Here is a 6,132-nt window from a genome sequence, read left to right as displayed (position 1 = left end):
TAGTTGTCCTTTGTACTTTGGTATCATTGTGGCCACAACATCGTCATGGTCACTGATACCAGTTTCGTTTTGGATATTTTCAAGGAGGTCAAGTCTGTTTGTCGCCATTAGATCCAAAATATTTCCATCGTGAGTGGGGATCCTTACTATCCGTTCTAGGTAGTTTTCAGAGAAGCCGTCTAGCAATGTTTCACAGAATGTCGTAATACTCCCACTACTAAGAAAACTGTAATTTTTCCAATTAATTGTTGGATGATTGAAGTCTCCATCGATGATTACTGTATGACTGAGAAACTTATGTATAAGTGAATTGAGGTGTACTCCAAAGTTTTGGGTTACATCAGGAGAAGAGTCTGGTGGGTGATAGAAGATCTAGCTATTATTTGATGCCCACCCCTGGTACTGAGTCTTGCCCAATCTCATCTGTAGCTTCTGTATCTAACCCAGTGGATTTGAGTTTCTTGTCTTCTGTGACAAATACATTACCCCCATTTCCCATTTGCCTATCCTTTTGATATGCACTAAAATTGCAGACAGTCATTGCTCCAGCTCTCGGTGATATACGTCTACAGAGCGGCAAGTTAAGTGTTTAGCTTTTTCTGTGTTTTCGACTTAGTGTATTTATTAAATTTCGTGTGTGTTTCTTTGTTTAAGAGGTTTAACCTCGCGTTTTGTATGTGTAAATTAATTCAGTCTGCAGCGCAATAGCCGCTCGCTGAAAAGCCACCTATGTAGCTCATTAACGCATCACCGTCTCATTGGTGAAACATCAGGAGAGTAGCAAGTTGCATATTTATGATCGTCTGCTTTCATAATTCATTTCTTCATTTAGTCTTGCGAGGAGGGAAAGTATGTTGCATGCCGTGTGCAGACACAGGAGGTGCTGGCCGCAGTTCGTGAACAGCTGAATGTGCTTTTGGCTACCTTCAGTCACCTTCAGGCTTTTGCCTCGGGGTGTAGCCTTGGCGGAGAATCGGCCGCGTTGCATTGGACACCTCAGGTGTCACTTGTTTTGCAGACAGGCTCTGCTTCTGAGGCACCTCCTAATGCACCAAACGGGGTGGATCCACCCTCATAGCAGGGGAGTGCCGGGTAGTAAGACGTTCGCTTTGCTCGAGGAGAAGGGCCAACATGGAGACTGGGTGCCTGGCCTCACCCATCCACCCTGTGAGTGGACAGGTGCCGCTTGTTCAGCAAGGTCCGAGCAGGCACTCAGGGGGAGGGGTTTTCTAGTTATTGGGAGTTTAACTGTTAGGCCTCTTAGGCAGATAGCATCCGGAGTTGTGAAGAAAGCCAATGTGCACTCGTTATATCTGCCTGGGGGCCTCGTCCGAGATGTGGAGGCAGCCCCGTCTGTGGCTATGGAGCATTAGGGTGCTGACGTCTGCAAGTTGTGACTTACTTCAGTAGCAATGACGCCTGTCACATGGGTTCTGAGATGATTCCCAGTTCATATAGGTGGCTGGAAGAGGTGATGAAGACTGTTGGCCTCGCGCGTGGGGTGCAAGCAGAGTTCGCACTTTGCAGCGTCGTTCCCAGAGTTGATTGGCGTCATTTGTTTTAGAGCTGATTGGAGGGTCTCACCCAAAGACTTCTTCGTCTCTCTGACGGTCTTGCAGATTTCTATATCTGCGTTTTCATGTGGGGGTTTGTAGGGCTCCCCCTGATAGGTCAGGGCTGTGCTACACAAAGGAAAGCAGCTACTCGAGTAGCAGAGTACTCGTGGAGTGCACGTGAGGGTTTTTTAGTCTAGGCAGTAATTTGAGATCCTCTGATGAACACTCGTCAGTCGATATGCAGCAAGGAAAGTCAAACGGCGTTCAGAATAAAGACACTTCGACTCTCACAATTTCATAAGTAAACTGTCGAAGTGTTCCTAATAAAGTTCCCGAATTTACTGACCTCCAGGAACGTTCTCGCGCTCAAATTATTCTTGGAACCGAGAGCTGGCTGAAACACGATGTGGAAAGCTCTGAGATATTTAGCGAGTCGTGGACCGTACATTGGAAAGACAGATTAGAGGTCTTAGGAGCAAGAGTGTTCATTGCAGTTGACAAAAATATTCTCTCTATTGAGGTCGAAGTTGAGCGCAACAGTGAAGTCATCTAGTCGCTTATAACTGGTGTAAGTGAAGCCAAGTTAATTGTTGGATGTTTTCACTGGCCACCCGATTCTACCGTGAAAGTTCTAGAGTCATTCAAAAAAGTGTACAGTCAATAGCATTTAATACTTAGATCGTGCAATACTAGTTGGAGGCTACTTTAACCTGCCGATTATAGACTGGTATGTCTATGGATTAATTGTGGGGGGTACAGACAGACAGTCATGCGAAATACTTTTGAAAACGTTTTCTCAAAATTTTCTCGAGCAGCTAACTTGGCAGCCCACACACATTGGAAATATCTTAGACCTTGTAACTACAAATACGCCAGACCTTATTGACAATGTCAGTATAGAAACGGGGATTAGCAATCATGATGTCATTACAGCAACTATGATTACGAAAGTTAATAAATCATTTAAGAAGGCTAGGAGAGTGTTTGTGCTAGATAGAGCAAATAAGCAGTTACTAGCATCTAACTTAGAGAGCGAATTTGCATCACTTAGTTCCAGTACGTTGGATGTAGAAGAATTATGGGCAAGATTTTAGTAGATTGTAAATAGTGGTCTGGACACGTATGTGCGTAGTGAGTTGATAGAGAATGGAAATGATCCGCCATGGTTTAGTTACGAAATTCGGTAGGTAGTAAACAGTGAACGCGCAAATGACGTCAAGCGAAGGTTAGTAGAGATTCGTGCGTCTGTGAAAAGATGTATGCGCGAACCATACAACTATCACCATCACATCTTAGCTAAAGATCTGACAAAGAACCCGAGGAAATTCTGGTCTTACATAAAATCACTAAGTGATTCTAAGACTTCTATTCAGTCCCTTGTTGATTAGTCTCGTGTGGCAGTTGGAGATAGCAAAACAAAAGCCGAAGTTTTAAATTTCACGTTCTAGAAATCGTTCATACGGGAGAATCGTACAAAAATACCGTCATTTGACCAACGAACAGACTCCCTTATGGACGACACAGTAATAAGTATACCTAGCATAGATAAACAACTGAAAGATTTGAAAGCAAGTAAATCACCAAGTTCGGATAGCATCCCAGTTAGATTTTACAAAGAGTACTCTACGGCATTGGCCCCTTACCTGTCTTGCATTTCTCGTGAACCTCTCTCCCAGGATGAAGTCCCAAGCGGTTGGAAAAAAGCGAAGGTGACTGCACTATATAAGAAGGGTAGACGAACGGACCCGCAAAATTACAGACCAATGCTCCTAACTTCGTTTTGTTGCAGAATCTTTGGACATATTCTCAGTTCAAAATAATAAACTTTCTTGAGACTGAGAAGCTTATGTCCACGAGTCACCATGGTTTCAGAAAGCAACCCTTGTGCAAATGTCGGCTTGCCCTTTTCTCACATGATATACTGAGAGCTATGGATGAAGGGCGACAAGCAGATTCCATGTTTCCAGATTTCCGGAAAGCATTTGACATGGTGCCCCATTGCAGGCTGTTAACGAATGTACGAGCATATGGACAAAGTTCACAGATATGTGAGTGGCTTGAGGACTTCTTAAGTAATATAACCTAGTATGTTGTCCTCGGCGGAGACGAGGGTTTCGTCGGGTGCGCTCCAGGGGAAGTGTGATGGGACTGCTGCTGTTCTCTATATACATAAATGATTTAGCGAGCAGGGTGTGCAGCAATGTACGGTTGTTTGCTGATGATGCCGTGGTGTACAGTAAGGTGTCGAAGTTGAGTGAAGACACAATACGACTTAGACAAAATTTCCAGTTCATGTGATGAATGGCAGCTAGCCCTAAATGTGAAAAAATGTAAGTTAATGCAAATGAGTAGGAAGATCGAACCTGTAATGGGCGTACACAGTATTACTAGTGTCCTGCTCGACAATGTCAAGTCATTTAAATATCTGGGCTTAACACTGCAAAGCGATATGAGGTGGAACGAGCATGTGAGAATTGTGTTAGAGAAGGCGAATGGTCTACTGTGGTTTATTGGAAGAATTTTAGGAAAGAGCAGCTCACCTATAAAGGAGACCGCATATAAGATGCTGGTGCATTCTGTTCTTGAGTACTGCTCGAGCGTTTGGGATCGGTACCAGACCAGATTGAAAGGAAAACTTCGAAGCAGTTCAGAGGCTGGCTGCTAGATTTGTTACTGGTAGGTTCGAACAACACATGTTATGGAGATGCTTCGGGAACCCAGATGGGAATCCCTGGAGGGAAGGCGAAGTTCTTTTCGATAAACTCTATTGAGAAAATTTAGAAAACAGGCATCTGAGGCTGATTGCCGAACGATTCTTCTGCCGCAAACAGACAATGCGTGTATGAACCACAAATACAAGGTACGAGAAATTGGGGCTCATATGGAGGCAGACAGACAGTCGTTTTTCCCTCGCTCTATTGGCGAGTGGAACAGGAAAGGAAATGACAAGTAGTGGTACAGGGAACCCTCCGCCACTCACCCTAATGTGGCTTGTGGAGTATCTATGTAGATGTAGAATTTTCCCAGAATTCTCACTGCCATCAATTTCAGGTTTCAAACAGTTTTCTGTACCTAGTGCTATGTGAGCTTCACTACTTTTCAGGAACACTTCAAACTTTGCACCTTGCTGCCAGTACTTTGGCAGTTAACCATTAGGATTTTAATTTACCTGTGAGAGGCATTTCTTTCGATCTCACACTGATGTGCACAAAGAGCTCATTGAGTGAACATGGCAGCAACAGAACCAGGACTACAAAAGTAGTGAAACCTCAGGCAGCAGGAAAAGTGACTAAGTTAGGTCTTTTCTCTGTGCTTTCATGGTGCAAATACTAGCTCATGCTGAGAAATAGTGTCTCGGAATATTTTATTCAGTTTGCAATACCATATCAGTTAAGGTACAGTGAAAACTCGATTAACCGTCATCTTTGGGCCGTGGTCGTGACTGTTGAGCGAATAGACGGATAACAGAAACACTGTATTCCTCCAAAACATAACCTCAATCAATTATTTTATGTATGGACACATATCGCTCTCACAGAAATATAATAATATTTCGGAGCAAAAACAAATTAAACACGATTGTAATAGCAAATAAAACTATTTATTACATGATAAAAACATCCATACAGTAGCTACAAAAGTTGCAAAATACGTTATGTACAGTACTGTACTGTACTATAAATTTACAGGTGAAATAGTTTATCTAGCTTGAAAATAGTCAGTCAATTTCTTCTGCCTTTTTGATGTTTGAGCTTTCACCGCGGCAATATTTCGTATTTTTCGGAGCAGTAGTGCCTGTGTTGCATTAGCCTCTTCTTGACTTTCAAACCATTCTATACACTTTGACAGCATTGTTTCGGCCTCTGAATGGCTAATAGTTTGTTTTTCTTCATGTTTTGAACACTCGTCTTCATCAGCCCCTTCTTCTTCTTCTTTGGTGGCACTTACGCTGGCAACAATTTCGTCATCACTCAAAATTTGAAAACCCCCGTCCACTTTGTCACACTCTAACCACTCTGATACTTCTTCTGACGTCAAATTTGTGCTGATTTGTAAATTATTGCAGAAATTGACCATCTCGTCAACTGTCACACACTCAGTTCCTCTGATTCTTCACCTCTAGGTTGAGGCCAAAGTTTATTCCAGCCGTTGTTGAGATTTGACACTGACAAATCACTCCATGCACTGGCAACATTGAAAATGGCATCTTTAATACTGTAAGACCTCCAAAACTGTTTTACAGATGTTGATTCATCGGATGAGAGCAAACTTTCGATAAATATTTTTCTATAATGAGGTTTCATGTTTTCGATGATTCCCTGATCCATGGGCTATATAAGTGAAATTGTGTTTGCTGGAAAGAAGATACATGTTATGTTGCCGTCATCACTTTTCATTTCACAAGTAGGGTGCGTTGGGACATCGTCTAATAGCAATAGCGTTTTCTGTGGCAACTTTTTTTCAGCCAAATGTGCTCTAACTTGAGGTACAAATTGTTTGCGAAACCATTCAGAAAAAATTGATTGATCCATCCAAGCACTCTTCTGGGCGTAGTATTGTGCAGGGAGAGCATTCA

The sequence above is a fragment of the Schistocerca nitens genome, chromosome 2 (genome assembly GCF_023898315.1).
Source record: "Schistocerca nitens isolate TAMUIC-IGC-003100 chromosome 2, iqSchNite1.1, whole genome shotgun sequence".
Lineage (NCBI taxonomy): Eukaryota > Metazoa > Arthropoda > Insecta > Orthoptera > Acrididae > Schistocerca > Schistocerca nitens.
Note: the sequence above shows the minus strand (reverse complement) of the source record.